Source organism: Arvicola amphibius, chromosome 7, assembly GCF_903992535.2.
Source record: "Arvicola amphibius chromosome 7, mArvAmp1.2, whole genome shotgun sequence".
NCBI lineage: Eukaryota > Metazoa > Chordata > Mammalia > Rodentia > Cricetidae > Arvicola > Arvicola amphibius.
In genome coordinates, this window is record NC_052053.1 from 31025881 (window position 1) to 31035171 (window position 9291).

At 42.0% G+C, this 9291-nt stretch overlaps 1 long non-coding RNA gene across 1 annotated transcript; it reads right to left on the reverse strand.

The window, feature by feature from the left end:
* Positions 1–4334: 4334 nt before the first annotated feature.
* LOC121677263 lies at positions 4335–6204 on the reverse strand. Its single transcript, XR_006020852.1, has 2 exons — positions 5878–6204; positions 4335–4586 (listed from the first exon to the last, which is right to left on the reverse strand). It is a non-coding gene; the product is annotated as an uncharacterized LOC121677263 (long non-coding RNA).
* Between the last annotated feature and the right edge of the window lie 3087 nt (positions 6205–9291).

Genomic DNA, 9291 nt, shown 5'->3' on the forward strand with positions numbered 1-9291 from the left:
AGACTTTTTCTCAGTAGTTAAACAAAGCAATATAATAAGTATTTATATGATACTCGAATTCTATCAAATACTATAATAATTTAGAAGTGACCCTGGGTATTTGGGGTTATGTGTGTAAATTATATTACAATACACCATTTTATACAAAGGACTTGAACATGAAATGTAGTATCCACATGCCCTGGAGCCAATTTAACACTACCAAGGGACAATTGTACACAAGTCTCAGAGGGCAGATGTGTGACATACCTTCTTGGAGGAAATGACTTGGAGCTCGATTTTTAAGAAGTCATGATTACTTAAGTAAAGGAAGAAGAGAAGGCATGCAGGCTGGTGGTAGCAAGAGAGAAACTTGTGTGTAGGTATGCGCTCAGGTTGGCTACGGACAGGAAAAGCTAATGATAGCTGAAGATAAAGCCAAACGTGTAAAGTGGATAAGAGGCACCCAAAGCTGTAGCACAAAAATTACCCAACTCATTATATTTTAGTATGTAGATAGAGTGAGGGCAGAAATATCAGCGGGATTACACGGGATGCCCTAAACTATAGGGGAAAGGGTTCAAAGATCATCTGATCTTTACGTCATCTCTTTAGAACACAAAATGCCCTCAAAAGGAAAAAAATGAATTAGTCTTTACCTGGTCTATTCTTGTTCATTTTTAAAAGCCAAAACCTTACTTCAGCAATTGATAAACATTTATTGCTGCTTCCACCAAAGAGCAACAAATTACAATAGAATCAGAAGCTTTTTTACAAAAAAAAAAAAATAGCATACTTGTTGATACTCTTTGTGAGCCAATGAAGTGCCTGCTAGGTTCAAATGACAAGTTACCAGGCCTTCAGTGTGTCCATGGGATATCCCCATTGCAAATTACCAGCAAATTAGAGAATGTTCTCCATGACAGGAGCACACAGCCCTGGGGTATATCAGTACCCGTGTGCTTGGCTCAGATCACCTCACGGCAATGTTCCTCTGCTCGCCGGGATCTTTCTAATAGCCCTGACGGCCAATTAAACAACTTCGCTGTCTCTGAATCTAAATTCGGACACTGGAATCAAGTTTATGCCTGATGAGACTAATTAACTCTTTTGCACAGACATGAAGTTATCAGTGCTAAAATGGAAGACAGAGAAACGAGAAACAGAAACCCCCAGGAGTGATTCTGAAATGGCTCCTGTCTCCATTGAACATTCATAAGATCCCAGCTGAAAGAGCATGTTACCATAAATTGAAGGGCTATGTTAAGAGGAACCGGGTCTGCGGCCACAAGCTCAGCGGAGTCACCACACATTCTAAGTCATTTGTCGACACCTAGTGGCCAGAATCGTGTGAGTCCCAGCAGACATTTTTAATTGCTGGCAAGGGTTTCCTGTTAGACTGCCCCTTCCGTACGTTCTACATCAAGAAACCTCGTGGTTTCGCGTTCTACCTGGGGGCGTATCTGTGAATGTGTAGCGATGGATTTATAGTAGTTAAGACTCTACGTGATCGAGTATTTTCAAGTATTTTAATACGTAATCTACTCCACAGGGATGACAAATACTCATCATTCCTTTTCTCTACTTTCTCCTCTCTCTCTCTCTCTCTCTCTCTCTCTCTCTCTCTCTCTCTCTCTCTCTCTCTCTCTCTCTCTCTCTCTCTCTCTCCTCTCCTCTCTCTCTCTCTCTCTCTCTCTCTCTGTCTCTCTCTCTCGCTCTCGCTCGCTTATCTCTGGTCTCTCTCTCGCTCCTCTGTCTCTCTCTCTCTCTGTCTCTCTCTCTCATCTCGTCTCTCTCTCTCTCTCTCTGTCTCTCTCTCTCTGTCTCTCTCTCTCTGTCTCTCTCTCTCTGTCTCTCTCTCTCTCTCTCTGTGTGTGTGTGTGTGTGTGTGTGTGTGTGTAGCTGGACAGATTGTACACAAGTCCGTGTGGATCCTTTTTGTTTTGGTTTTGGTTTTGGTTTTTTTTTTTTTTTTTTTTTTTTTTTTGGTTTTTCGAGACAGGGTTTCTCTGCAGCTTTAGAGCCTGTCCTGGAGCTAACTCTTGTAGACCAGGCTGGTCTCGAACTCACAGAGATCCGCCTGCCTCTGCCTCCCGAGTGCTGGGATTAAAGGCGTGCGCCACCGCCGCCCAGCTTGTGAGGCAGGCTTTTTATGTGGGTGCTGGGACACTGACCCGGGGTCCTGATGCTTACACAACATGTATTTTACCTGCTGAGCCATCTTCTAACTCCTCTTAAAAAACGGTTTATATTAGTAGCATTATTTGAACCAGGAACCCTAACTTGAAAGCATTCCCTATTTGTTATAGTTTGTATACCAAAATTTAAATAGCTTTACATTTTTTTTTCATTTTAAAGATTCACCATTTCCCTTTTCCTGCCACGCCCACACCGCGAGACAGAGAGAGACATGCTGATGAAGAAGCACCATCAACACAGTACAGGGCACAGCGCAGGTATTTCTAGTCTGGAACTGTAAAGATATTTGAAGACGGTAAGCTTTCAGATAGCACTTCTCTCAAAGCCTTTTTTAGACATCCCTTCCCATTTTCGGGTCCGACCCTCCCCATTCACAGCAGGTAAAACAGCAGCTGTAAGCAATTAGATGAGCCTGGCACAGAAACGGGGAACCTGGGCAGCATTCTTAGTTCATCCTGGGGTGAGATTTACCCGCTTGTCCTATACCGTATATGGAGAAACCTCCACTTAACAGGTTTTCATTCCTTACCGAATTTCAATGAATGTCCAACAATTTCATTGGACGATCCCATCTGGAGTGGAACAAAAGACCTACCTGTAAAAAAATAAGTAGGCTCCTAGCAGAATCAATCACCTTTACAGGTCCAAGTGGTACGTTTGTGGGGTAGCAAAAATTAATAGAAAAGCAAAGTCACGACCTCCTGAGCACCCACGTACTTGGCATATATTTGATGCTTTGTCAGTGAGAAAGCACATCGCATTTAGGATAGTCATATTGGCTTCAGAGTTTCAACGCTCAGGGAAGTCACAGAGTTAGCACTGTGCGGAGCTGAATGGAAATGTCAGAGCTAAATCCCGTTATCTAGGTATGTCCTATACCTATGATATCTCAGCATTTACACAGGGAGACAGAGTTCACGTAGATGCTACTAAAGACACGGAGCCCATACCTGGTCTAAGGCCAAGAATCAAAGGTACGCTCTGGGGCCCTTTGCTAACTTTCAGTCTGCAGGATCCCATTTGAGTTTGAAACTGAAAGTGTTTGCCTATGTTCCCAGTACAATGAGATTCTTCCAACTTTTTCCTGTTGAACCAGCACATCTCTACCACTGATCTTTGCAGCCTATTTATATCTCCGAAGGATCTTTTTTTAAAAGAGCAGGATAATCCAAATTGGTTTAACATGGAACTCATGTCTACCTAAAACTTGACACTTCACAATTGGAAAATGTTCTTAACATCAGTCCTCCCTGGTTACCACTCGGTGGCATTTTATATTGTAGAGCAGCGACAGCTGGTGTTCACAGTGCGTATTGCACCTCTGGCCTACTAAGTCTCCACAGTGGTCACGGATTCTTGTTCAGCACATGACTCTGACTCCGTTACCTTGCAGGATGGACGGTACCTTCAAATTGCAAGAGCCAAAAGATACTCTGGTCTCTTTAAGTAGCAATGAGCAAAGTAGCGAATGCATACATGGCGGGGCTAGCAAAATGCACACTTCCTCTCGATGCACACAGACAGAAGCCATCACGTAGGAGACTGTAGAGCCTGGCCAGTTGATATTAACCGTCACAGGCATACATGGGACAGTCAATAGCTAAGGTGACAATTAAAGCCTACGTTAGGTTGGCAAGTTGCAGACATAAAAAATAAACAAGCAAACATTAAAACCAGGGCTCTCTGCAGTGTGTACGAACATTATACCATCCACTGTGATTTCTTTATGACATTCCTGTGCTGCCAGCTATCCTAAGCAGACTAGAACATACAAGATGCTCCCAGGTCAACTGTGGGTTTTCTAAAAGTAGCTAAAGCACGCGTTGTGTTAAATACTAAAGAGCTGCTGGAGCTTCCGTTCAGGCAATGCAAAGGATGGATTTTCTATAGCTGAGCTCTGCGATCAAGACAAATAGCAAAGCTGTGGCAGATCTTTCTTTTAAAATGTTTATGATTGGGGCTGGAGAGATGGCTCAGCGGTTAAGAAAATTGCCTGCTCTTCCAAAGGTCCTGAGTTCAATTCCCAGCAACCACATGGTGGTTCACAACCATCTGTAATGAGGTCTAGTACCCTCCTCTGGCCTGCAGGCATTCACACAGACAGAATACTGTATACATAATAAATAAATAAATATTTTAAATAAATAAATAAAATGTTTATGATTATCCTTATTTTATTGGAATCAAGTAAAAGTTCGATAAAATCTTTCATTAAAATAATGCAGCAAGTTTTTCTAAGTTTCCAACATGCTTTAGGTCTGCTTGGCTGATCAGAAATGTTGTCTTTCGTCCGTTCTGATTGGTTAAAACTCCTGTCCTCGCAATGCCATAGCCTTTGCAGGTTGAGCACTCTGTGATTTCTTGGTTTGCTTTCGTGCGCCTCCTTCATTATTGAGAACTCACACGTTCTGCAGAAAAGGACCACATGTGTTGATCAGAAGGCACTAATGCAGGCAGCTGCAAGGGCAGACGAACTAGAAACCCCCAAGGGTTGCATATTAGCTCCTGAATAATCTCATGAGCTGTGACTTTGATCACCCTTTAGAACGCCCTAAAATTCTCCCTTACACTGACTATTAACAAACCAAAGGGGAGTAGGGAGAAGAGAAACCAGAATGGCACCAGAGGGGCTGCCATCGCGCCCCCTCCCCCGTCATCCCCCACCATAAACTTTCCTCCCAGCCATTCAGCTCCCCCTCCGCCATTCAGCTCCCTCCCCTCTCCTTTGTTTTGTTCTCATAGACAGAATGGAAATTTGGAAATCACACCAATCCACCTTTAAATCTCAAAGGCCTCAATGCTTGCAGTGAATGGAAGTTTATTCGGTATCTTGGTCTCACTTCGTTTCTTTATGAAATGTAAAAATTCCCACCTACTTGGCAGCACCATTGGGAAGACAGATGGGGGTAGCTGTGAGAGCCAGAATCAGAACCAGCGCATAGCTGTTATTGATGACAGCTGCCACCACGGCTGCATCTGGTTAACTTTCAGTGCCTATCTATTGATCACGCATATCAGGACTTTGGCGAAGTCCAAGGAGCAGTGAGGACACACAAAAATATCTGCCTTTGGAGGGGATTTATGCTTCTTCCTTTGAATGTTCTTGTTTCTACTCCCCAAAACCTCTCATTTTTCACCAGATTAAGGGGACAGTACAGCTTTAAGAATTACTCATGTGTCAATGACCCTTAAATCTACACACACACACACACACACACACACACACACACACACACATAACCAATGCTTCCACTAGGCCTGCTTTCAAACACCTAGCTGGACAGTTTCACAAGACTGTCTTTCAGGCCTCTTACAGTCTATAAATTCACTCTTTCCCTCTCAAGCCATTCTCCTCAGAGGCAGCGTTCTACTTTTAGGTCAAATAGGCCTAGATCTATATCCAGCCATGGATGGCTCAGTAATAAACTTAACCACTTTGTGCTTTAATTTCTCCCTATAATAACTCCAGAATCACAATAGCGTCATTTCATACACGGTTATCAGGGATAAAAGAACTGTGAAAATATCTGACTATGTACTACATAGCACATATTCCACAAATATTAATATGGCTGATTCTGAGTATCAGTAAAAGCAACTCTATTCCCCAAGTACCTTAAGCCAAAAATTATGACTTTCAACTTGCCTACTTCTCCTCATGTGCAACCAGCGAGTGGCTAGACAGAATTCTGTCCTCACCTTCATCCACCTTAGTTCGAGTCCTGTTCTTCTTTGTGAACGCCATAGTGGTTCCTTCCCAGGCGATCCAACGACAGCATGCAGTTTTATTCTTTGTACTGAAGTCGGAGGATTTTTCTAAGACACAAATCTGATAAGGTCATGACGCTCCTTAAGTCGGCTCGTTGGCTTCTCCTTGTTTCCAGCATCCTATCGACCTTAATACTTCACTTAAGGTCTAGTCTATGCTACTCCTTGGAGACTCCTATGTTGCTGTGCACCTCTCAAACTGTCCACAGCACGTGGGATTCTAACATGGTACTTCTAGTGCGTAAAATGGCCTTTACTCTGCAGATCTCTTCCTGGCACACCTACCCGTCTCTCAAAGCACAGTCAAGGACTACCTCTGCTACGAAGTTGTTCCTGACAGCCAGCTTCCTGCCCCCTTTCTCCTGTCTGTGACAGATCATTTCCTATTACAGCAAAGATTTGTAACCCACATTGTATAATATATAACATACGTTTCTAGCATACATAACTTCAAAAAGCTTGCAATCATCTGCGAGAAATTCTTTTATATAACAAGCCAGGCAGGGTTGAGCTATGAGAAAATAATGAATTGAAAATACCTTCAACTCGGATAAGGAAAATGTGGTACATTTGCACAATGGAGTACTACACAGCAGGAAAAAAACGACATCTTGAATTTTGCAGGAAAAATGGATGGCGCTAGAAAACATTATTTTGAGTGAGGTAACCCAGACACAGAAAGACAATTATCACATGTACTCACTCATAGGTGGTTTTTAACCATAAAGCAAAGAAATCCAGCCTACAAACCATAATTTCAGAGAACTTAGACAACATTGAGGACACTAAGAGAGACTTACATAGATCTAATCTACATGGGAAATAGAAAGTAGAAAAAGATAAGATCTCCTGAGTAAATTGGGAGAGTGGGGACCTTGGGGGAGGGTTGAAGGGGGGAAGGGAGAGGCAGGGAGGGGAGCAGAGAAAAATGTAGAGCTCAATAAATATCAATTAAAAAAAAAGAAAATACCTTCAACTCAAGTCAGGGTTCTTTTCTCTGAGGCCTTCTTTGTTCCACCCCACTGCAAGGTCTCTCTCTCTCTCTCTCTCTCTCTCTCTCTCTCTCTCTCTCTCTCTCTCTCTCTCTCTCTCTCTGTGTGTGTGTGTGTAACTTAATTCTCACAAATACTTTGTGACAGATAGTAGTATGCCCACTGAGAAGGGAGAAAGCTAAAACATAAAGAGACTAAATAATTTGCCTCATATGACCCGACCAGAAATAATTTAAGAATCCAAACAATATGTGTAGTGTCAGTGAGTATCTGTACAATCACAGTATCTTTCTAGAAAATGACCAGTAGGGGTGGCTAAGAGATTCAAACTGGAAATTCTTGGGCAAATTTAAAATTTAAAAAGTAATCTACAATTCCCTCCTCAAATCTGGACTTCATTGCATGCTGTTGCTTGTAACATATAAGTTTGATATCGCCAACTTCCCTGGAGCTGTTCTGTGTTTTCTTTCTCTGAAGAACCTAGCATCTTAAGTCCCAAAGAGAAAGACAGTCCCTACCTCTTCCTTGTTTTTTGTTTGTTTGTTTTTGCTTTTACTGTGTAGCAACTTTTCCTCTGGGAGAGCAGTTTTTCTTCAACTGCAAATCTCAGTCTAAGTCCAATGACTGTAGTGATTGGTAGAGTCATAAATTTTCAGTATTAAAAAGCAACTACTCCAAGAAACAGTGGCTTATCCTGTCAGCAATGAGTGAGACCAAGGTGAAAGGCACAGCTCTAATGTACTGCCCTCGCAGTCTGAGGAGATCCCCTAGTTCTTGAGGGACCTTGACTCAGGCCAACCCAGGATTTGTGGCTTTCAGGAAAAGCCAGTATGAAGCAGAGTTGAGATCTCATAAAGATACTTGACTTGATGTATGCGAGTTACGAAAACAGGAGACATTCCAAAAGCAAGGCACACTCCAGAGCAAGGACGTGAGCTTCTCAGAGAAGAGCCACACTTCGCTAACTTTACAGCAGTCAGATGTAGCACTTTTGTGAGTTAGAAGGTGGCTGACTATTAATTGAGATCACATGGATGAAGGAAGATAGGACATCAGACTGCAAAGGTAGTACTCCTGTTTGATAACACCACACACACACACACACACACACACACACACACAAGAAAATGGGAAGAAATAAGAACTTACCCAAGGTCAAATAATTCAGGCCCTAAAGTTGGATTGTTACTAATTTAAAAGTAAATATCCATATGTAAAAGTAATGTTTTCTCTGTGTTGATAACCTTTCTAGCAAATGCTGGTTAACTGTGATCGAATTTACGCTTTTCAGCTGGCAAAAAAAATTTCAGTCGAACTCCATGATGTAAGGATCCTTTTCTTCTCAGGCCTCCATAGTTTTCTTGTTTTCTTATCCTGCCTCAAAAGCAGTAACACCATTACTAGGAGACTAAGGTGGAAGGATGTACAACTCAAAACTAGTCTGAGCAACACAGGGAGGCTTTATACACAACAAGAAGGACAGAAGGACAGAAGAAAGATGAAAGCAGAAAGTGGGAGAAAGGGAGGAGAAAGGAAATGGGGAGGAAAGAGAAAGAGAAGGGGAAAAATCAACAATAGAAATAAATTGTGGTGTAAAAGAACTATCTAAAAGCATAGCACATAGTTGGTGAATCTGACTCCCACAGGCTTGGTTGACTATACAAACCCACTATCCACGTACACCAAACGTAGTTTAACAGTTCTGAACTGGCCATGTACACTAGAACTGAAGTAAGTAAATGGATAGCAAATGGGAAGTCAAGTCTCTCGCGTGGGTTCAAGTTGACAACTGTGTCTTCGTAGGAAAGCAGTTGATTCTAGGACTCCGATAAGTGGGGGTATTATATAAGAAGATTCTGGACTATCTAATAGTGCCAGAAATTCTTAAACAATCTCAAGAGATAACGGCAAACACAGAGATGAATACCAAAAAAAAAAAAAAAAAAACAGCAACAACAATAAAACCCTAAGAGGTTTTGTCAAAAGGTGCCAGCTGAAAGAAACCAAAGTTAGATCAATATGGAAAACGAAATTAAAAAGTAGTTTTAAATTAGTGAGTCCACATTAATATAAATAACCGAATACATTGACAAGCAGAAGCAGACAGTTCTTCCATGAGAAGAACCCCAGCTAATTATGAAGACACTCTGCCCTCAATGAGGTGGATGACTATCCACTCCTGCAGTTTGGGACCTTTCTTCCTCCTTGAACATTCCTAAAGGAAAAGAGTAACTTCACAGTATAAGAGCAGTGTTCCACCTACCAAAGTGATACTCAGTGAAGAATCATAATGGCAGAAAGGACCCTTGTTATAATACAGTAAAAAGGACGTTTTATGTCATTAAACCCTTAC